Source organism: Suricata suricatta, chromosome 5 (assembly GCF_006229205.1).
Source record: "Suricata suricatta isolate VVHF042 chromosome 5, meerkat_22Aug2017_6uvM2_HiC, whole genome shotgun sequence".
Taxonomy (NCBI): domain Eukaryota; kingdom Metazoa; phylum Chordata; class Mammalia; order Carnivora; family Herpestidae; genus Suricata; species Suricata suricatta.
In genome coordinates this window covers 82,956,626-82,979,468 of record NC_043704.1, presented here as the reverse complement: position 1 = coordinate 82,979,468, position 22,843 = coordinate 82,956,626, and the positions used below count along the sequence as shown (strand labels likewise).

The 22,843-nt window shown below is 39.9% G+C and overlaps 1 long non-coding RNA gene, 3 other non-coding genes and 1 pseudogene across 4 annotated transcripts; all 5 read left to right on the top strand.

The window, feature by feature from the left end:
* Positions 1-2,269: 2,269 nt before the first annotated feature.
* LOC115291968 lies at positions 2,270-12,727 on the top strand. Its single transcript, XR_003908740.1, has 5 exons — positions 2,270-2,513; positions 5,884-5,966; positions 8,712-8,847; positions 9,625-9,666; positions 11,832-12,727. It is a non-coding gene; the product is annotated as an uncharacterized LOC115291968 (long non-coding RNA).
* Positions 8,502-8,632, top strand: LOC115293080. Its single transcript, XR_003909341.1, has one exon. It is a non-coding gene; the product is annotated as a small nucleolar RNA SNORA63 (small nucleolar RNA).
* Positions 8,900-9,079, top strand: LOC115293111. Its single transcript, XR_003909371.1, has one exon. It is a non-coding gene; the product is annotated as a small nucleolar RNA SNORA81 (small nucleolar RNA).
* Positions 9,428-9,557, top strand: LOC115293079. The gene has a single exon (XR_003909340.1). It is a non-coding gene; the product is annotated as a small nucleolar RNA SNORA63 (small nucleolar RNA).
* On the top strand, positions 9,678-11,823 carry LOC115291967 (annotated as a pseudogene).
* Positions 12,728-22,843: the final 10,116 nt, after the last annotated feature.

Sequence of the window (22,843 nt, the reverse complement as noted above, 5' to 3'; positions counted from 1 at the left end):
AGACCTATGAGTGCAAACATATGGTATCTGTCTTTCTCTGCCTGACTTATTTCGCTTAGCATGACACCCTCAAGGTCCATCCACTTTCCTACAAATGGCCATATGTCATTCTTTCTCATTGCCATGTAGTACCCCATTGTGTGTATATACCACATCTTCTTGATCCACTCATCAGGTGATGGACATTAAAACTGCTTGCTTTAAAAAAAACAATGTAAGGTTAGTGTCTAATTATTTTGCATATGGATGCCTAGTTTTTCCATCACCAATTGTTGAAAAGACTGTCTTTCTTCCAAAGACTTTCCATTGCTCCTTTGTCAAAGATCAGTTGACTGTACTTGTGTGGGACTATATCAGGGCACTTTATTCTGTTCAATTGATCTACTAGTCTATTCTTTAACCAAGACCATGCTATCTTGACTACTGGATAAGAATGTCTATGGTCACTGTGTATGTATGTATCAGATATATGTGTGTTTTATTAGATTTTGTTAGCAGTGTTATACTCATTTCATAAATAGAATTTGGAAATTTTCTCTATTTCTATGCTCAGAATAGAATCAATAGCAACCAACTTATCTGCTCCTTTAAATTTCTCAGTAGAATTCTCCTGTGAAATAATGTAGTCCTGGTGCTTTTGTGGATGGAGGTATGGGAAAATACAGTTCTCTGACAATATCTATTTATTCTATGGTAACCAGTCTACTTAGCATTCTGTCTTTTCTGGGATATTTTGATAAATTATATTTCTTGTAATTTCATCTGTATTATCCAGATTTTCAAATTCATTACATAGAGGTGAGTAACATGACCCCATATAACTCTGTTAACTTTTATGTCTGTAAGTTATTCACTGTTTTTATTTTGATTGCACCTCCTCAGTCTAGCCAACTGTCTATTCTTTTTTTTTCAAATATTATATTTATTAGTACTCCCATTTCTATTTTCTAATTTATGAATTGCTTCTTTAAACCTTCCACACAACAACTTGCACATGGGTATTTACAACAGTTATACTCATAATTGCCAAAATTGGAAGCAATCAAGATGCCCTTTAGTGGGTGACTGGGTAAGTAAACTATTACATAAAACAATGGAGTATCATTCAGCACTAGAAAGACATGAGCTACCAAGCCATGAAATCATGAAGGAAACTTAAATGCATATTGCTAAGTGAAAGACATAATCTAAAAGAAGTGATTACCTCATGAAGGCTGTAAACTCCTTACTGTATGATTCCAATAATATGACATTCTGGAAAAGGCAACACTGTAAAAATAATAAAAAAGATCAGTGGTTGCCCAGGGTTACTGGGGAGAGAGGAATGAATAGGCAGAGCACAGACGATTTTTAAGGTAATAAAGTTACTCTTGGATATATATCATTAAAAGTTCATCTGAACTCATAAAAGTATAACAACAAGAATGAACTCAAACATAAACTATGGACTTCAGTGATAATGATGTGTCCGTGTAGGTTCACCAGTTGTAACAATGATGACAATAGGGGAGGCTATGCATGTGGGGGGCAGGGGGTACATGGGAAATGTCAGTAACTTCTGCTCAATTTTGCTATGAACCTAAAACTTCTATTAAAAAGTCTACAGACCTGCAACTAGAAGAAAAGTTCTGGAGGCCTAATGTACAGCATAGTCGTTATCAACACTATACTATATACTTCAAAGTTGCTAAGACTAGATCTTAAATGTTCTCACTATGCAGCACACAAAAAAAAATAGTTATGTGACTTGATAGAGGTGTTAGCTAATGCTATGGTGGTAATCATATTGCAATATATAGATGTGTCAAATCAACACACTGTACTGCTTAAACTTACACAATGTGATGTGTCATTTATAGCACAATTTTTTAATACCATAATAGAAAAAAATCAAGTCTATTTAAAACTTCTGTGATTTCAGCTTTGAGGCGATTAAGAGGTCTTTTTAAAGTATATGTTTTTCACATTCTTGAAAACATAAAATGCTGTATACTTCTTAGCCCATATCCCTTTATATTCTAAATCAGCTCCCTTCCCTTCTTCTCCTCAGAGGCTCTAAGACTTAAAGGTCATGGAGTGTTCCTTGCCCCAGAGCCCACGAGAGAGAAAGAGCCCCACTTCGGAACCCAGGAGGACACATCTACCTGACACTCCGGGGCCTACGGATGCTGACAACAGGGCCAACACCTTCCCAGGAGGCGACAACCTAGAGGACAAAGGAAAACGATTGGCCAATCGCCACCACAAAGCCCAGCTCTGTTTTGTGATTGGCTTTCGCGGTGACGCCCCCTCCCGAATGGTTTGCTTGGATTCTTCTAGTACTTGGCTCTGACCTGGACGGTGGCCAGAGGAGGACAAGAGACTTCCAGAAAGAATGGAGGGATGATTTGGATGACACATGAAACGCAGTCACACATCAACAAGCAGCCGGGCTCCGGGGAAGTGGCAGCGGCGCTGATGGCGACCGAGAGGAACCGGGGGGAGCACCTCCCGAGGCCGTGGCTGCCGCCAAGGTAACGGTTGCTTTCCGGCTCAGGGGCGGGGGATGTTCGGCCTGCCTGCGCCGTGAGCGCTAAGATGGGGGAGGACGACTGGAGGACGGGATTCTGCTGTCAGTCCCCCCCACCCCCAAAGGGAGTCCTTTTACACCCAGCCCTTCCCTCTCTTCCCCCTCCCTACATTCAACCTTCAGCCCACCTCCAGCCTCAGTTTCTCCATTTGGGGGGTGGAGGATCATGGAGCTAGGCTTCCCATTCTCCATGCTCCCCTCGCCATGGAATTGCCAGATTTGGCAATAAAAACACGAGACGCTGCATAAATTTAAATTTCAGGTAAATAATTTTTGAGTATAAATATGTCCCCAATATAAAGTGAAATTTAAATATAAAACATTATTTGTTATTTATCTGAAATCGAACTGAGCGTGTTGTTTTTTATCTGGCAACCCTAGACTAGAATAACACTTTTACGCCTCCTAACCATTTACAGCGTGGTCTCGCGGCAGCCTCCGTGTGGGGAGTGTTGTTTTAATCCATCTTTTGATGAAGCCTGAAGACTTGCCCAAGGTTATGCAACTAGTGGGAATTGAGGCCAGAACACCTTAAAAACCCTAAAAAGGGTTCTTCTGCCCTTCATCAGAAGACTCCTGGGGAGTTCTTTCTTATTGTTGGAATAAATCCAGTTAACAAAAGCAAATTCTTCAGAGAGCTGGAGAATATGTTTATATTCAAGGTCTCCTCTATAGCATTTACTTTATATTTTAGGGAAGACGTAACAGTATTAAACTGTTAAGAAATATTGATTTACTCTGTGATGATGAAAGTATACTTTATAATGAATACACAGTGGCGTATCATTTGGCTTTGCTGTCAGAGGACAATATTATATTAATATGTATTGCAAGAAATCCATACATCACTCTGAAAGTAGGGAATAAGTCACTGTAGCATGTAGAGGCTAAAAGCTTAAATGCTGGAATGAAACACACCTGGGCTTAAAAGCATAGTTCTGCCACTTTGATGGCAGTAGGCAAGTTATATAATCTCTTTGGGCCTCAGTTCCTCTTCTCTAAAATAAAGATGAATATAATTGTACCCACTTCATAGGATTGTCAAGTGTCTGGGACATCAAAAGTAATTTTAGGTATTAGTAGCTATTACATTTGACCACTAGAGTAAATCTTTGGCATAACAAATCATTCTATCATTTATTTCTATTTTTAAATTTTTATTTTAATTTTTAAAAAGCCAAACAATTAACAATGTTATGGATATCTGAGTTTCAGTGAAAAGAAATGTATTGTTCAATAATAGATAAAGCAAGTATTTTAGATTATAATATACCAATTTTACCAAATTAAATATCTGTAAGCTGGGCTAATAAAACCATTTATATATCAGGCTTATTCATTGTTCCCCATGCATACTTTTATATTATTTTTATTTTCGTTGTGTTTTAAATAGAAGAAACATTACCAACCACTAGGGGAGAGAAAATAACTACAGGGTAATGGGTAAACCTAGAAAATGGGTTTACAGTCAGTGGTTATTTACAGTAAGATAGACTTAGTATATTTTAAAAACCAAAGGTCAAGCCTTATAGGAGTTTTATATTTCTTTGTATGTTATTTTATTTGCTTAATGTTTAAAGTATTAAAATAGCTTGCTTGCAGACTATCCTCTAAAATTCCTTTGGGAATTTTTCCTGGTTTTTTTTCCAAAAACTACAAAACCTTTCCAACACCTAAAGAGGAATGTAGAATTACAAAGACTGAAGTTCTAATCTTAGCTACTACTGTTTATTACCCAAGTGATTGTAAACAAGTCACTTATCATCTGATTCTTGATTATTTGTAAATCAGAACAAAAGCCTGAGTCTCCACCCCCCAAGGTTTACAAATGCTGTCAATCATTACTAGCTATTTATCCACCAGAGAAAGCCACTGCCGTGGATGTATCCAACTATTTGTGTTCTCTGTGCCTGAATCAAGCTTCCTAGAAAAGCTGGAGAAACTTGTGCACTGAGAAGACTTGGTGCTAAACGAAACTCATGGTAGTCAACAGTACCTAGTCGTTCAGTCACTGCAGGGCAGGTCCGTAGCCTTTCTCTAGCTACCTCATTGTTTTATTTTCTGCAACTGCTGTATCAGATTATCTCCACTCTTTTCAAACCTCTGACATCCCTCATAAGCCATTCTCAGCAAACGATGTCAATGTTAATGAGGAAATAGAATACCTGAGTTCTGGGCTTCCTTCCAGCGAACATTAATGTTTCCACCCCTCTGCCAGTGTCATCCTTGTCATATCATAGTTCAATCTGAAGACCCATAGTCTTCAGCTGAGCTGGAGCTCCTGGATAAATCAAAAGACTCATACTTAAATGTCTACAAGGAGCTGGCCCACAACCTACATGAGTAAAAAAGCCAGCTGCAAGGAAAATCAGGAGAGGTAGAGATTCTGTACTGAAGTACAATGCATATGCCCATCTAACATGGGCAGCCACTCATTGTTGCCACCAAATGATAAGGAACAATCTACTGATTTCTCATGTGAAGGTGGAAATTTGGATTTGCATATGAAATTTCCTCAGAAAGCATCTAATTTGGATTTAAAACACTGTGCAGAATAAAGAAAACAAATGAGCTGCCAGTTTAAGATTTCTGTTGTTTCTCTTCTGTAAGTTATAAATGTTTGTAGTCTTGATACTCTTATTTTTAATTTTACAAACTTTTAATTTGAAATTATTTTGGACTTCTAGAAAAGTTACAAAAGTGGACAAAGAATTGCTAATATTCTTTACCTAGATTTCTCAAATGTTACTATTTATAACACATTTGTTTTATTCTCTGTATATAAACACAATTGCACATATACTCACATAATGTTTTTCTAAAGCATTTGGCAGTAAGTTACTGACATTATCCTGTTTATCCGTTAATATTTCAGTGTGTGTTATCTAGAAATAAGGGCATTCTCTTACATCATAACACAATTATCAAAATAAAAAAAGCTGATTCAATATTATTTAATTTGTAAACCTAATTCAGATTTCACCAGTTGTTCAACTAGTGAACATTTAAAAAAGAAAAAAAATGGCTTGTTTACGGTCCCAAATCTAATATAGAATCACATGTTGGATTTAGTAGTTATGTCTCTTGGGTCTCCTTCATTCTGGAACAGTTCCTCAGTCTTTGTCTTTGATGACTTTAATAGGTTAGAGGATGAAGTTATTTTGGTATTCATGAGTGTATCCTTGATACAGACCTTTGTGTGTACTAAAAATATGTGAGTAGAGGATGGTGTCAGTCATTGAGAATGGAGGACAGTTTTGTAATAGAATATTCCTCCATGGTTCATTTTTTTGTTTTCCAACACTTCTCCCCAGATAGAGTCGGGTTATCCATTTTGGGAAGAGAAACCACAGAAGTGATGTTGTGTTCATATCGGTGCATCATATCAGGAGGCCCGGTAAGCTGTACTCTCAAGCACATTGCCCTGGAGGTGGCTCCGCCCCACAGAAGGTGTGAGATCAGTGTAGTCAGTCCTCGGGCTTGTCTCAGCCAGAGAGCCAGCGTTCGTGTGTTCACATCTGCACCATCAGTCATTGGTTAATGGCTGTCCCCCAGGGGAATGTTAATTTTCAGATACTTCAGGTTTTACAAAAGTGAAACTAGTTTAAGATTTAGTGTAAAGTGGTCCATTCAAAACCTTCTTTTTAATTATTGTCCACATGGAAGCACAGAGTTTTTGTTTCAAATTAAACAGGAACTACGTTTGCAGAGATGGTTTGCAGGGTTGTATCTCACCAGTCTGAGAAACTAAAGCTTTCTTTGTTTCAGGGTGGACAGAATCCATGCCCTTTGTGTTTTTGTTAAGTCTAAATGCAATTTTGCAACATGAAACCTGGAATGATCTGTAATTAGTTGGGAATCTTTGTAGTTTGTGATAAATCTGTTGCATGCTGTTTTTCAAAGCTCACTGTAGGTGCCTGGGTGGCTCAGTTGGTTAAGCATTGGACTCTTAATTTTGGCTCAGGTCATAATCTCATGGTTCGTGAGAACAAGCCCCATGTCCAGCTGTGAGCTGACAGCACAGAGCCTGCCTGGGATTCTCTTTCTCCCTCTCTCTCTTTCTCTCTCTCTCTCTCTCCCCCTATCTGTCCTTCCCCACCCTTTTTCTTTCAGAATAAATAAATAAGCATTTTTTAAAAATTCACTGCTATTAGCTATGAAATAAAGCTTTTCTTAACCAAGCTGTCTGCTTTAAGATCAAGGCTATATGTCATAGCTTCCCATTGGAAAGATTTATTTTTAAAATAACTGATGATCAGTGAATACATAACAGAACAATTTGCCTTGGAGCTATAAATGCGGAACTTATTTCACTACTTACGTATCTTGCACATAGAAGAATAACGTAGGAAATGTTTGGATTCTTTAATTATCTAACTGGTATCTCTAGGAAACTGAGGATCTCAAGTTTGTAAAGGCACAAAAAATCTAATTAAAAAGGAGACTCTGTGGGGCACCTGGGTGGCTCAGCCAGATGAGCATCAGACTTTTTTGGCTCCGGTCATGATCTCACAGTTCATGAGTTCAAGCCCCACATCAGGCTGGCTGCTGTCAGATTGACAGCACAGAGCCCACTTTGGATTCTGTCCTCCTCTCTCTCCGTCCCTCCCCAACTTGTACTGCCTCTCAAAAGATAAATAAAACATTTTTTAAAGATAAAAGTAAACATGAGATGCTGAAAGAGATTTTATCATGAAGCGGTTTAATTATTCTGCATTGTAAGCTTAGAAGTGATTCTGTGTTGTGCTGCATAAAAGCTATTTGCAGACCAGAATCTTAAACTAAATAGGAGCAGTTCAGCATTTGGCCATGTGCTTCAGAAATCGTTTGGTAGAGCCTCTATTTCTACAACATAATAATTTAAGCTTTAACTTTTAGATCCAAATGGTAATTCTGGCACGTGAATACTATTAGGGAACAATTTGACATGCCTGCATTGTGGGAATGGTGCTCCAGGTGACAGGCACAGCATATGGTTGAGGCAGCAAATACCGTTACTGGTATTTCAGGGAGAGCCTCTGATATGTTAAATAGAAGCTGTTCTGTAAGCATCACTGTATTTTTCCTAGGGCATTTTTAAACTCGTGATCCTGAGGTATGGGAAGGAAAATAATTAGCCTAATTGTTTAAGCCAAATGCATGAATTCCTAGACATGATACTAGGACTTTCCTTTAATAAACTTTATATTTTAGATCCGTTTTAGGTTTCAGAAAAATTGAGAAGTACAAAAAGTTCCCATATACTTTGTAACGAGTTTTCCGTATTAACAGCTTCCATTAGTGTGGTATTTGTTAAAATTAATGAACCAATCTTGATACATTATTGTGAACTGAAGTCCAGAATTTACTCTGATTTCCTTAGTTTTTACCTAACGTCCTTTTTTTTGTTCCAGGGTCCCACCCAAAATACCACATTATATTTAATTATCATGTCTTCATAAGCTCCTCTTGGTTGTGACAGTTTCTCAAATTTTCCGTTTTTGATGACCTTGACAGTTTTTAGGAGTCAGATATTGGTCAGATGTTTAATAGGATGTCCTTATATTGGAAGTTGATGTCTTTCTCAAAGTTAGACTGCAGTTATGGGTTTTTTGGGAGGAAGACCACAGAAGTAAAGTGCCGCTCTCAGCTCATTAAGGATTATTACTGTTGAGTTGACCTTGGTCCCCTGGCTGAGGTTTTGTTTGTTCGTTTTCTCCAGATAAAGTTACTCCTCACATCATCCTTCCATACTATAGTCTTTGGGAGAAAGGGCCCATGCACAACCCACATTTAAGTAAGATTTATTTTTTTAACTTTCCAAAATGGGTCAAGATGCTTATTTTGGATGAAGAAGATAAAAAAAGTTGAGTCAAAGGATTAAAGACCATATCCATGAGATTTACCAGAAATTAAAACAAGTATTGAGGTGTGCACATGATTTGTCTATAGCTAGCGGGTGGGTTGTTACGATATAGCTGTGAAGTGCTATATTGTCCTTTCCCCCTGCTGAAAGCAATTGTTTCCTACAATCTCTGTCTAGCTCAATTCTATAGTAAGACAGGGACGCTTGGTCTCAAACATTTCTCTACGTATTATTATGAAAACTGTTCTATCTGCTTAATTGATCTGTCAATGTAATTAGTTATCTCTTTTTTTAAAGGTTGTTTTCTGCCCTAATGTCAATCAATATGTTGGAAGTTATCAAGAAGTTCATGAGAAATCCATTTGAAATTCTAATGAAGAAGGAAGAATTGACCCTTGAAAGGGCCAATATTTTATACTAATTTTGAAAGAGGGTAATGTTTTTCTAGTTGATATACATAAAAATGATAGCCAGAGGTTTTTTTTACCTTCTTACTTAAGCTCTGTACTAAAATTGCAGAAAGTAGTAATCATGTCTTAGTATGTATAAATAAAACAGCAGAGTAAACACAAAAAGCAAAACAACGGTACCAGATAGTAGAAAAACTGAGCTGAACCTCTTTCTTAAGTCCAGAGTACTTTGTTCTAAGATTTGGTACAATAATGTCTGTATTTAGGTAGAATTAATAAAATGAATTTCTAACTCACCCCTTGCAATGGCAGGGATGAGAGTAGGGAATCAAATGGCTATTTATTCTGACTCTAATAGGAATTAACATTTTCATCTCTGAAATACTGGAGGGAAGAAAATTGTATTACGCTTGTGGCATACGCGAGACCAACCAGAACGTAGGCTGTTGTTTTTCAGAACACCAGGCAAAAGGGTAGACTGGCTTCTGAGAAAATGCTAGCCAGGAATTTCAGTTTCTGGTGTGGTAAGAGTAGTTCTTACTCTTACACTAGGGGTGTTGCAATTAAGACACAGTTAATATCTAATTATTTCCTTATAAACTGATGCAGGATCTTGTTACAATGTAGCTGTAAAGTGCTGCCTTGTCTTTACCCCTGCTCAAAATAAAAGTGTCACCTTTCTAGCCCTGTCTGCCATGGCACTTAGCAGTCAGGGATGCATGGTCTCAGACAAGTCTACCAAGTTAAACACTGATTTGAGGAATGACTCTCGATAATTAAGCCTTATTAATATTTTGCAGGTGGTAACAGAAAGAAAGAGACATTATCAGGAAGGAATTCAGGTATGGGACAAACCACATTTTGATTGCTACCAACTTACTGGTATCTTAATTACTTATTTAATTTTATTTATCTACCAAACGTTGGTTTTGAGGAGATTTTTAGCAGTCTTTGTCAGCTCAAGCTATGTGGGAGAATAAAGACCACACTCCACAGTGAGCTGTATGATTTCTAGATGGTTCATTACTGTTTTCTGGCTTGGAAGAGTGAGCAGCAGCTGCTTTTTGAATCAGAATTTGAATGTATACTATCATGATTCCAGGCTCATGATTTTTATGTACAACTGGTGTCTATGGTTATAAACTATGAACTGCCCACTACTTATGAAACCTATAGTCTCAGATGAATATTTGTCATCTTCATTGAGTCTTTGCTTTTATTCTGGTGAAATAAATTTATGTATTGTTGTTCAAGCATGATTCTACTAGCCAGACAACCTTTAAAATCAGATATATGAATGAGGACAATAATCTTATCACCTAGTAACATGTTAAGATGTATTTAAATTCTACCTGGAGAGATTCATGGTTGATCAGAACATAGTAGGAAAACAAATGTGAAATGTAGCCCAGACTTTGGATTTTGTACAATTGGTATTCAAAGGAAAAATCAATAATGCTGTTAGGTCTCTTTGCCTTAGTTTGCACGTGAGTCATTTTTCAAGTCATGGTATTCATATCTTGTGCTTTCTTGGTGATTCCTCTATAATTGGGATTTTGTTAGCATTTTCTGGTATCAATTTGCATTGACCCTGGCTTAGGTATAGTGGTTTTATTACTAAATAAGTTATATCTTGCTGCTAATATAAAAATAACTTTAAAAAAAATATAGAGGCACCATGTCCAGCAGCAAAGAGGGCAGGAAGAAGCCCCTAAAGCAGCCTAGGCTGAGGAGATGGACGAGGTAAGGCATTCAAGCAGAAACAGAAAGAGGAGAAGAAACTCCAGGAGCTAAAAAGCAAAGACCAGGCCACAAGAAAGGGTCCCCTGGCCACAGGTAGAATTAAGAAATCTGGCAAAAAGTAAACTGTTCATTGTGCCTGAGGCAATGGTGATCCTTAATTCCATTCCTGTTTAAACATCTGGATTCCCTGTGTCATAGCACTGTTGCCACCTGTAGCTAGAATGAAGCGTTGTCTCAGATCCTGTTGTACATTTAAGAATAAACTTTTGTTTAAAAAAAATCTAACATTAAAAAGAAAGAAAAATGTAGTAGTCAACAAGAAAAGATGATGAGATGGTGTTCAGGAATGGCATTGGCCTAATTTAGGACATGGTTTCATGAGTGAAACAACATGTAGTATGGATGAAGAGCGAGTCAGTATCTCCATATTTGTTTTTTTCTTGTTCTGGTTATCTGATATTTTAAACTGCTCCAGCCATGACATTTTTGATTGGCCATATTTTCTGTTTTGGTACAGAGCTGTGGTGGCCAATGTATCTCAGCCATTTGTGTTACAGTGAACTGAGCAGAAAGCAGTGATAAATATGGGTTATCATCACAGATCTTTGGAGGTTCCTTCCACACACACACTATAAAAAGTTTTAAGTCCTAGACCAAGCGTGTCCCATAGAACTTTTGCAGTAATGAAAATATTCTATATCTGTGCTGCCCAACACAGAAGTGACAGGCAGGCCACCATTGTAGCTATTGAAGTGTGGCTAGCTGATTAACTGTATTTTCCATTTAATTTTAATTTGAATATCCACATGTAGCTAGATGCTATTATATTAGACTGCATAGTCCTTAACAATAGCTAACATTCCTTTAGTTCTAAAAGTGTGTCAAGATAAATTACATAATTGTTCTTTTTGTTTAGTCTGTGGTGTTTACATCTGTCCCAGGCCAACAACTGCTCTTGGCAAGACCTCTTGGGCATGGGCTCTAATTTCACTACCACAAACACAATACTGCCATCTGCTTTATAAATACTGATGCTTAAGATGCCTGATAGAATCTGATTTTGCAGCCAAAGGAATCCTTTCCACTAACTACAAAAGAAATCTTTTTTCTCTCTACATACTGTAATTGGCATCTCGTTAGAATCACTCTATGTATAATCTTGGCAAATAAACAGTCACTGATGGTTAACAAGTAGCTCATATTGTTAGTAGTTCATGTTGTACTTGATAAGCAATATTCTGATTAATAATTTTTGTTTGTTCAGAGTTGGCAGTAGATGTTGATTTGGGAGGAAAGCTGTGGCCATTAAACATTAAAGAAGACAAGTGGATTCTTTGTGACTGTGAGACTTTCTGCAATACTACGGTGGAGGAAATGCCAGTGAATGTGACTGACCTTATTTCATTCCTGGGATGAGAGAGTTTCGAATGGAGCCCTCTCTACTGTGGAAGAGGTGGTGACAACGTGCATTGTGCTTCTTTCTTTGGGAATATTTGAAGCTCGTCTCAATGCTCATAACAGATCAAAAATACAGATTTTGATGTAACACTACTCTTAAGAGCCCATATGAGGATGGTCATTGGTTTTATCTGCTTTAGAATTAGAATATTGGAGTCAGATATGAAAGATGAGGTTGTAACAATTATTCTTAGAACTTTATTGTCTAGTTCTGAAAAAATGGTTATATTGAGTGTTCTCTATCATTTAATGCTATATTGTGGATTGAATGATATGTGCTCTATAAAGCAGCCAATTATAGGGGCACCAATTATAGGCTCAGCCAGTGGAGTCTGTGACTCTTGATCTTGGGTTTTTAAGTTCAGCCCCAGGTTGGATGTAGAGATTACTTAGAAATAAAATCTTTAAAAAAAAAAAAAAAGCAGCCAATTATATTAAACTAGTGTATCTGCTTTTACTGTGTTAGTCATTAGACTGAATGAAACAAACTCAAAAATGGTTTTTATAAAGAAAGTATTTGATTTCATTTTGTATGATATTGTGTTTTTACTTTGTAAAATAGTTTATTAGTGGTAAGCATGAACTGGAGTCTTTTACTAATAAACACCCACAACAATCATATCCTAGGGCTAAATCCCAGAAAAATTGCCATATTGTATATTGAATACTCAATAAATTATAATAAAGAATATCTTTCTTTAAGGTTGTTTGGTCCTTATTCCTTAAAAAATTATGCTTTTTGCCATAATTCCATATTTTCCAAGATAAGATAGAACAGCACACTATAATAAATATTTTATTCTAGTTACAGAATTATAAACAAAGGATACACCCACTGTGGCTTTTCATTAAAAGTTTTTTCTTAATGTTTTTTATTTATTTTTGAGAGACAGAGACAGCATGAGCAGGGGAGGGTCAGAGAAAGAGGGAGACACAGAATCTGAAGCAGGCTCCAGGCTCTGAGCTAGCTGTCAGCACAGAGCCCAACGCAGGGCTCAAACCCACAAACCATGAAATCATGACCTGAGCCGAAGCCAGACACTTAACCAACTGAGCCACCCAGGCGCCCCTTATTAAAAGTTTTAATAGTTCCAAATTAGCTGCTGTTTGGCCGTAGCACAAAGACTAGTCACTTGGTCAACTACTGATGTTAATCAGGAACATCTCTGCTAAGGACTCTCTGCTTCTTTGACAAAAAAGAAGGATTAGAATGCAAGATTTCTCCTTCTTCAATGTGGCAAACATTTCCTGGTATATACAAACTAGCTATCTAAGGGCAAGGTTTTCTATGTTAATAAACTAATTAATCAGTAAAACTTTTTTTCCATAACAATACATGGAGTCATAGGCCCTACTAGGGAAGGATTGACACCAAGTATGATCCTTGTTTCTTCTTACAAATTACGTACTGAGCAATCTTTATGTTGACCACAGCTCATAATTTATCAAAAGAACCACTGAGAGGCAGCGAATATCCACCAGTTGTTTTGGTCGGTATCACACAGAAAAGAATATGGTGGTGAATTTCTAGGTGAAAACAGTCCTAGTACTGATACTTGCCACTTTCACAAAACTGCTGCTGTGACAAATAAGGCAAATGCTAGAATCCTTGGAAGTATCAGAGCAATTAAAAGTCATCACTGCCTTCAGTAAGTAAATGTGCAAAAGGAAATCCTAAATAATGAGATGCAAGGGATGACACTTACCCAAGACTAGAAGGCAGGTGGAAAGAACTGCATAAAGATGCAATCAAAACAAACATCACTTGTATTTGGAAAAGGTATAACTACAAAACTTACTAGAAGGCCTTCATTTCCCTGTTTAATGTGGATTTTATTCAGGCTCATGGTCATCCGTTACTTCCACCGTTGATTATTTTCTTGAACTCATTAGCACAAAGCACTGCTTCATCTTACACACTTCTTCCATTCCCGGGCCTCACTTCCTCTTCCTCCTCTGTACAAGGCCCTCCCTTCCTCTCCACACCCTTGGTGGCTTCCTATATATCCTTCCAACCATCAGACCAACTGCTCCCTGGATGTTTTCAGTCCAGTGACTCACACGTCCACATGTTCAAAACCCGACTTTCCATCTTGCCCCAGGGCTACTCTTCCCGTTACCTTGAACTTCCTTCTCTTATCTAGACTTTGGCAACAGTCGCCAAACTTGTTTCCCTGTCCTTGGTCTTGCTTTATGCAATCCATTTACCACTCAACCACTTTCTCATATAGGTCTTGTACATATTCTCTTAAACTTATAACTAAATATTTCATTTTGGGGATATTAATGTAAATGCTAGTGTGTTTTCAATTTCAAATTCCACTTATTCACTACTGGAATATATGAAAGAAATTGATTTTTGTGTATTAATCTTCCATCCTGCAACCCTTCTATTACTGCTTATTAGTTTCAAGGGCTTTTTGGTGATTCTTTTAGATTTTCTACATATATGATTAAGTCATTTGTGAGCAAAAAAATGGTTTATATCTTCTTTCCCAAGCTGTATACATTTTATCTCTTTTTCTTGTCTTATTGGGTTAGCTAGAATGTTCACTATGATATTGAATATAAGTGGTGAGATTATCTTGTGTTCTATAATCCTATGAATAGGCCTTAGTGCTTTAGTGACACTGTGCCCCTCAGCTGTGAACTTGACATGCTTCTCAGTTCTTCCCTCCACCCACAGCTCCTACCCTTTGATGTGAAAGTACAGCTAGAGTGACCTGGAGTTGGTACTTTCCTTCCCCCGGGTCAGTTAGTCTCTGATTGGATATATTTTCCTGATGGAAACCTTGTTAAAAAGAACAGAATGCTCTGGCTTATTTCAAAAGGTGACTTTTCTCTTCTTCTGCTGGAAGCATGAGATTTTTCCTCAGTGCTCACTGTGAGAACCTAGTCCAGATCCTGGAAGTAGGGGCACCTGGGCTCAATCAGTTAAATGGCCGACTTTGTCTCGGGTCATGATCTCATTGGTTTCTGAGTTCCAGCACTGCTTCAGACTCTTTGCTGCTGGCTTGGAGCCCGGAGCCTGCTTCAGATTGTGTCTCCCTCTCTCTCTGCCCCTCCCCAACTCACACTCTGTCTCTCTCAAAAATAAATAAACATTAAAAATTTTAAAAAAGAAAAAGATCCTAGAAGTAAAAGTGTGGGGCCACCAATGATCGGGCCCTTCATCAGTTTAAAAGTAAAAAATTTTAATTAAGACTCTTTTTAAGAGCATTTTTAGATTCAAAGTAAATTTGAAGGGAAGGTGGAGATTTCCCATATACCCTTTACCTCCCCTGTTACCACCATCCCCCACTAGAGTATTACAATTGATGTAACTACATACCTTGAAGTTTTTAACTCTCAGAGTTGTCCACACTGAGTTCCCACCAATTCATCAATTACAGTTGAAGTTTCCCTACCCTGGCACTGGTTCCCATGGCGATCTGTGCTTGTGGGCTTCTGGTCAGGTAAGTTGTGATTCTGTGTATTCACACGTGGGTCTCTCCAATTTGGGAGCAGCCATTTGTCCTGTGACCTCACTTCTCCCATGGATAAGAAGAGTTGATTTTTCAATTTGATCAGCCTTTTACTTCTTGTTAGGATGGAGTGGCAACTTCCAGTTTCTTACATAATAGGCCAGAAACCAGAAGAGAAGGTTTTCAGACTTGTAGGAATTAGGCCCCGCCTCTTCAATAATACTTTGTATCTAGAGATTTGTTTTGGTAGACCAGCTGTTTGTCAACCAAGTCCTTTGTTTCTATTAATATATGATCAGCAACAGTGATAGCTATCTTGTGGGTACGTGTCTGAAGAAGCTATCTCCTTCTATTTCTATAAGGCAAAAATTTCATTAGTAGCACATTTTGAGAAAACTGAAAAATGATCAACACTTATGTTAAATATTACAATAAGCCAATCACACCCCTTTTAAAAGTGTTTATGTACATGGCGTGCAGGATATTTGGGACATACCATCTTTTCATTTTTATTTACTGAGAAGTTTATAGACAGAAAGGAATTTGCCAAAATTATATGTGAACTCTCTGCCAAGTACGTTCATAAGTGAGCAAAATCTAGTTCGTATTTGGACAAGATATCAACGTTCTTTTTCTTTATGCAGCATTGTTAAAATATTCATATAAGTCAAGAAGACCATTTGAAACTCCATTTTTCAAATCCAAATAACTAAGAAGTAGGCAGAACATTATTGTCGTTGTTGCTGTGATTTGACATACTCTTTGATTTAGTGTAAAAAGCATCTGTAGTAAGACCTGACAGAATTGGTCCCACATTGTAAGGGGCCAAGACATCTGTTATTAAATTTCCCCTTTTGCTCACCTCCAAAACATTTTAGTTGGCACCTCTGAATCAGGAAATGTAATTTTATGTAGTTTCATCAAGCAATCAAAGGCATGATAATGCATGTGTTCGTGTGTTCTATCCAAGAGAATATAGCAGCCACTATTTTCAAAATCTAGTTTTTGGCAGATGGTAGAATTTTGGATTGATTTAGAGGGATGTGGCTATCTAATCCCAGAGTTGTGAGCTTTAGCCTCCATATATGACTTCACATCCTCTTCCTCACCATACTTCTTAGTTCAGCAACTATAACAAAATGCCACAGACTGGTAGCTTGTAAACAACAAACATTTATTGCGCACAGTTCTGGAGCTTGGAAGTCTCAAATGAAGGTGCCAGCATTATTGGGTGAAGGCCCTATTCCTGGCTGAAGACTTTTCATATCCTCAAATAGTGGAAGAGGCAAAAAACCTCTCTCAAGCCTCTTCTCTAAGGACACTAACTTCATTCATGAGGACTCACCGTCATGACCTGATCACTTTCCAAAGGCCCAACATACCAGTTCCAGCCTGCTGGGCATTAGGATTTTAACACATGAATTTGTAGGTTGGCGGGGGTGGGGCACAAACATTCAAGCTATAGCAATGACCAATCCCAATTTCTTTTCTGTCCTTGGGAAGAATGTACTCTTCTGGTTATTAAGTTTCTTTCTTATTTTTAGTTTTTATTCTAATTCCACTTAGATAACATACAGTGTTATACTAGTTTCAGGAGTACAATACAGGGATTCAACAATTCCACACCCCAGCCAGTTTATACTAGTTCTCGGAGCTTGTGCTTAGCCACTTCCCCTGGTGTGACAGTTCCCTCTGCCTCACTGTAATGTTAAAGTCTCTGCCCAAGCAGGGGCCCAAGCTTCACTAACATACCATAGAATGCATTAGAGATGTAGAGGTGTGTTTTCTAAGCCTGTGCAAACTTTACAGGCAATGAGAAAGCTCCCCTTTCTGAATATTCATCCTAAACCCTTAATTTAAGGAACCTGCTCACCCCAGCTCGGGGAGTCATGACTTTGGAAGTTATTCCTCTGATCTCTTTTTTTTTTTTTTTTTTTGCTACAAATAAAGTTTTTTTTTAGCAAAATTATTTTTTTTGGTTCTTTTTTTTTCTGTTTCCTTATTTTATTTTTTTTTCTCCATAATTTATTGTCAAATTGTTTTCCATACAACACCCAGTGCTCTTCCCCTCAAGTGCCCTCCACCATCACCACCACCTCTTTTCCCCCCTCCCCCTTCCCCCTCAACCCTCAGTTCATTCTCAGCATTCAATAGTCTCTCAAGTTTTGCATCCCTCTCTCTCTCCAACTCTCTCTCCCTCCTCCGCTCCCCCTGGTTCTCCATTAGGTCTCTCTTGTTTTCCTGCTAGACCTGTGAGTGCAAACATATGGTTTCTGTCCTTCTCTGCCTGGCTTACTTCACTCAGCATGACACCCTCAAGGTCCATCCACTTTCCTACAAAGGGCCATATGTCATTCCCTCTCATTGCCATGTAGTACTCCATCGTGAATATATACCACATCTTCTTGATCCATTCGTCAGGTGATGGACATTTAGGCTCCTTCCATGTTTTGGCTATTGTTGACATTGCTGCTATGAACATTTGCTACAAATAAAGTTTACTTGGTGTGACAACCCATGACACGGTTGGTGGGCTGGGCGGGGAAGGAGCACCAAGATGGCCGACGGACCACCGTTTTGGAACTTTCTGCGTGCTGCCAGCTCCCCAGAAACTCGTCATTTGTCCTAGCCTCACCTCATCTCTTCACCTTACAAGGCGGTTCTCCGCCCAGGGCACACATCAGAAACTACTGCCCTGTGTAAGGCCCCGCCCTTTGTCCTCCCAGCTTCTCTGGCCCATTCTGTTGGACCCAGGAACCTCGTCCGAGAGCCCTACAATAAAGGGTGCTCTGATCTCTTCCCCCGCCTCTCTGTTTTGTGACTTTCTCACTCTGCCGATTTAACCTTAAAACCCCTTTCCTGGTGTAGTCTCTACCTGTAATTCACCAAGGATCAAACTCACATGAGTTCAGTTACCACCCTCCTCAATTCAGGGTAGTCAGGAAGTTTTCAAACCCAAATGCCCCATCCTCAGAAGTGCCATTTACATAAACTATAACCAAACCCCACTGGTAGTACCGATCTGATGAGGGCAAGATTAGGAAATAATCTGCACAGGTGCACATAAGGGGTTAAAAGTGGTCTGGGCAGGCTGCAGGTACAGGTCTTGTCACAAGAGTCACTATTGGTGGAGGAGCAGCGACTTGCTCTTGATCAGAGATTAATTAGAAGGAAGAGTTTAAGGATAATTATAGGACAAAGTTTGGAGAGTATAAGCAGGTGGGTAGTAAAGGTCAGGTCTTAGGGTCTGGCTGGTAACAGCTTCTCTTTTATAACAAAAGAACACTTGAACTTCACCAAATTGAACACAGTCACTAGGCAGCCTTGCCTAACCAAAAGCAAAAGCACTTTCAGGGTCTAAATTCATTAATTACAACTAAACAGTGTTGCCCCAACCCTGCCCTTGCTGATCTAAAAACACACAAGCTACCAACGCCAGCTCTTTTGGTCTGCACAATCACAGCATGCGAAGCAGGCCCCATACTGAGCTGTCAGGACAGAGCCTGATGTGGGGCTCGAACTCACAAGCTGTGAGACTAAGACCTGAGCCTAAATCCAATGCTTAACCGACTGAGCCCCCCATGCGCCCCTGGTCTGCACAATCTTAAAGTTTGTTTAAATAAAGCATATCTTCTAGCTTCTGCTAGAAGCTGCCGAGAAACCCACAGCCTGCCTGACGTGGAGAAAGAAAATGCTGGGCCTTACAGGAAACAAAAGATCCGGATACTGCATGTGAGCTCAGTAACCATTCATACCAGAACGCTGCGCCTGCAGCTTCCTTTGTGTGCCCATAGCCCGCAGCTCAGGGACCAGGCCACAGGCTGCAAACTCCAGGGCTACCCCCATGTGGGGCCAGGGTCATTGTGTAACCTCGGGGCAACCCTCACTGCATTCTGATTTGGTGACCTCATCTGCAAATGGGGGTGGGGGTGAATGTCCATGTATTGTTACTGAGAAGATGGTTTTAGAGTCTGCAGGGAAATAGGAAACAAGAAAGACCATGAGAGAGAGAACAGGACAAAGAACTGCGTAGAGGGAAATAGGCAAGTATTTGGAATATAACTTAGGTTTGTGTTTGGACTGGAGACAGATTTATATCCTCTTTTTTAAAAGAAAAAAAGTTTATTTATTTATTTATTTTGAGAGAGCAAGAGAGAGAGCAGGGGAGGGTCAGAGAGAGGGAGAGAGTCCCAAGCAGACTTCACGCTGCCAGGGCAGAGCCCAATGTGGGGCTCGAACACCAAACCCTGAAATCATGACCTGAGCAGAAATCAAGAGTTGGACAGTTAACTGCAACCAACTGAGTCACCCAGGTGCCCTATATTCTCTTTTTTATTAAAAAAATTTTTATAATGTTCATTTATTTTTGAGAGACAGAGAGACAGACTGTGAGCATGGGAAGGGCAGAGAGAGAAGGAGACAGAATCTGAAGCAGGCTCCAGGCTCTGAGCTGTCAGCACAGAGCCCGACGTGGGGCTCGAACTCACAGACTGAGAGATCATGATCTGAGCCGAAGTCAGCCAGTTAACTGAGCCACCCAGGTGCCCCTATATTCTCTTTTTTAATAGATGGGGAATAGTCAGAAGGATGAAGAGAATAGGAGAGTAAAGAAATACTGAGAAGCAGGTGGTAGATCCTACCCCAAGTCTGGGAGCTATGTTTCATAACTTTCAAAACATACTTCTTCACAAAAGAGTTCTCTTTAATGTTTTCTAAACTAAGCTGGTTTACTACAGTCACCTCTCCTTTCTTTATAGCCTCACCCCTGCCAGTAACTCATTTCTTTGTTGAGTCTAATTTTGATCCTAAAATATATGCAAAACCAACCATACCCATTGAAACTGTAATTAATTTACATTAAACTACAACAGTTTCCAGTATTTCAATTCATCCTGTAAGTATTTGAGTACTTTCTACGTAAGCACTTATACTAGGCACAAAGGAAAATAACAAAGTACTAGTGTCTTCCACCTCGAAGTATTGAAAACAACCAGTTGGATTCAAGACTAAATCGCAGAACCTTCAGGTTCTGACAACCCGTCAGCTCGAACTGGGCAATCCCAATGGCAGCCCCAATGGAGGGTCCCCAAAAGCAGAGATCAGTGGTGGTTGTGTTCCAAAAAATCTGTTATAAGATGGCTGACAGGACCAATAAGGAAATACCTGTCCCTGATCAAAGACTCCCCCTTCTGGCTTCTTCTTCCCACCCTGCTTTGCGAGCGCATTAAAGAGGAATGAGAAAGTAACGGGACTCTAAATTGTTCCCTCTGCTGATGCGGGGCTCAGACCTCTGGAGAATGATCTCCTCTGAGCCCATCGGTGTAAAATAAACCTCCTGCCTTCCACGATCTCCGAGTGCCGCTTGGATCTTCTGCCGGGTGATCCAGACCAGATTCTGTAATAGTTGGATGAGTCACAGGATTTCAGAAGATCCTGCAGATCAGCGGGATTTAGGTGGTCACAGGTGGGAACTCTGTGGTTGTTTCAGGTGTCAGAGGTACAGTGAAACCTTAGTTAAAGCGGTGGAAATATTTTATCCAGTAGCTCCTGTCAGTGGGTGAGAGAGTTGAGCCCATCCCCTTTTGTGCAGGGCTGACTGTGCAGGTGTTTTCAAAAAGAGACTGAGGGAGTAGGGAGGGGGCGTGGGTGGGGGCCCAGGAGAGGCAGGGAAATGAGAACTTTCAAGAAGTGGGCATGTGTCAGTCAGTGCAATCATGGTTAGCCCGGCTGTACCTGCTGACTGGCAATCATGAAGTTAGGACCCTGTCCTCCCACAGACACGGGCAGACAGAAGAGGTCTAGTCCTTCCTGAGGATCACATTTCAGAGGAATGGCTTTCAGGTCATCGAGAAAGACACTCCCAGGTTTTAGGAGGTATGTATACATTTCAAAAGAACAGTGGAAAATATACAACTCTAAGCTTATTTTAGTAAATGCTCCAAGAAAGAGGCAGTATAATGCATCCCTTGAGTTTTTTCAGATAGGAACTCAAAAGGAGGCTGGGTCATTACAGGAATGCAACCTTTGGCTTCCAGAGGTCATGGTAGGTCAAGTCTTAGTGCAGGGGGTTGGACGGAGTCATTATATGCGAAAGTTCTCTGCACGCAAGAAAAGAATGGCAGTATAGAGAATACTTTAGACACAGGCATGTATTTGAAAGCTGGGAGATGCAGGCCAGCTTATGGAGCACCTTGAAAATGAGGCAGAGGAGTCCGTGTGTGCCGAGGGCAGGAAGAAGTCACAGGAGTTTCTGGTTTTGCTTCTAATGATAATTCCTGATGAGGGAGCATAGGGCAAGCTGACAGGCTCTGTCACCCCAGGTGCGGTGTGTGTGATATTCCTCTGGCACTCCTGGCTGCCCAAGAACAAAAGAAAAGGGAAAAACAAATGGTTAACTGATAGAGATCATAGTCCCTCAGCACCAGAGTCTCCATCTATTTACAAATATCTTAGTAACTCACAAGAAAGAGGCAACCTTATCAACAGCCTATAGAAACCGGAAACCTCTAGACTCGGGCTCCTGCAGCCCCAACTTCACCCCTCCAGAGTGATGTGGGAAACAGAGGCGGAAGGAAATGGCAGATAGAATTAAATTTCCTTATATGCTGCAGCCTATTGGCAAATACTTGAGGCTGGCTGAGTGAAACGTTTCTCCAGGAACTCCCTCTTGTCTTAAAGTTGAAGCTTTGCTAGACGAAAAAACAACCTTAGCTTGACACTAGCTAGGCCTTCAGTATCGTGTGAGTCTTCTTTAGCATATGAAAATCTCACTAGAAACTTCCCTTGGACGTTACCTCCTCCAACTCCATAGTGTATAACCAGTCTCTCCTCACAGTTTCAGAGCAGCTCTCTCTGCCCACGGATCCTGTCCCTATGCTTTAATAAAATCACCTTTTTGCACCAAAGACGTTTTCAAGAATTCTTTATTGGCCGTTGGCTCAGGAGCCTGTGAGCCCCGCTATCACCCCAAAACACCTCATCAATTCCCTTGGCCATATGTAATAGGCTTTATGTGAAAAGGATTAATGCAGCAGTGGTATGGGGGACAGATGCAGGGAGAGTGGAGATAGGACCCCGGCTCCCTCAGGGCCTTGTACTGAAAGGGGATGAGGTGAGGAGGGCCTGGTCTGGGGTGGTGGAAGTGGGGAGGGAAGTCAGGGTCAGGAGATGCTTTTGAGAAAAACACACCCAGCAGTACCTAAGGAGTGTCCAGGAAGGGAGGAGAGGGAGTGGGGTGAATTCTAGTTTCCAGCATTACTGACAACAGAGGGGAAACTGGCTTCCTGAGTGAGGGGTGAGGAGGGGGTGTATGTGGGCTTGGGCTGGTGTTGAGCTCGGGGTGCCGGAGAAGCAG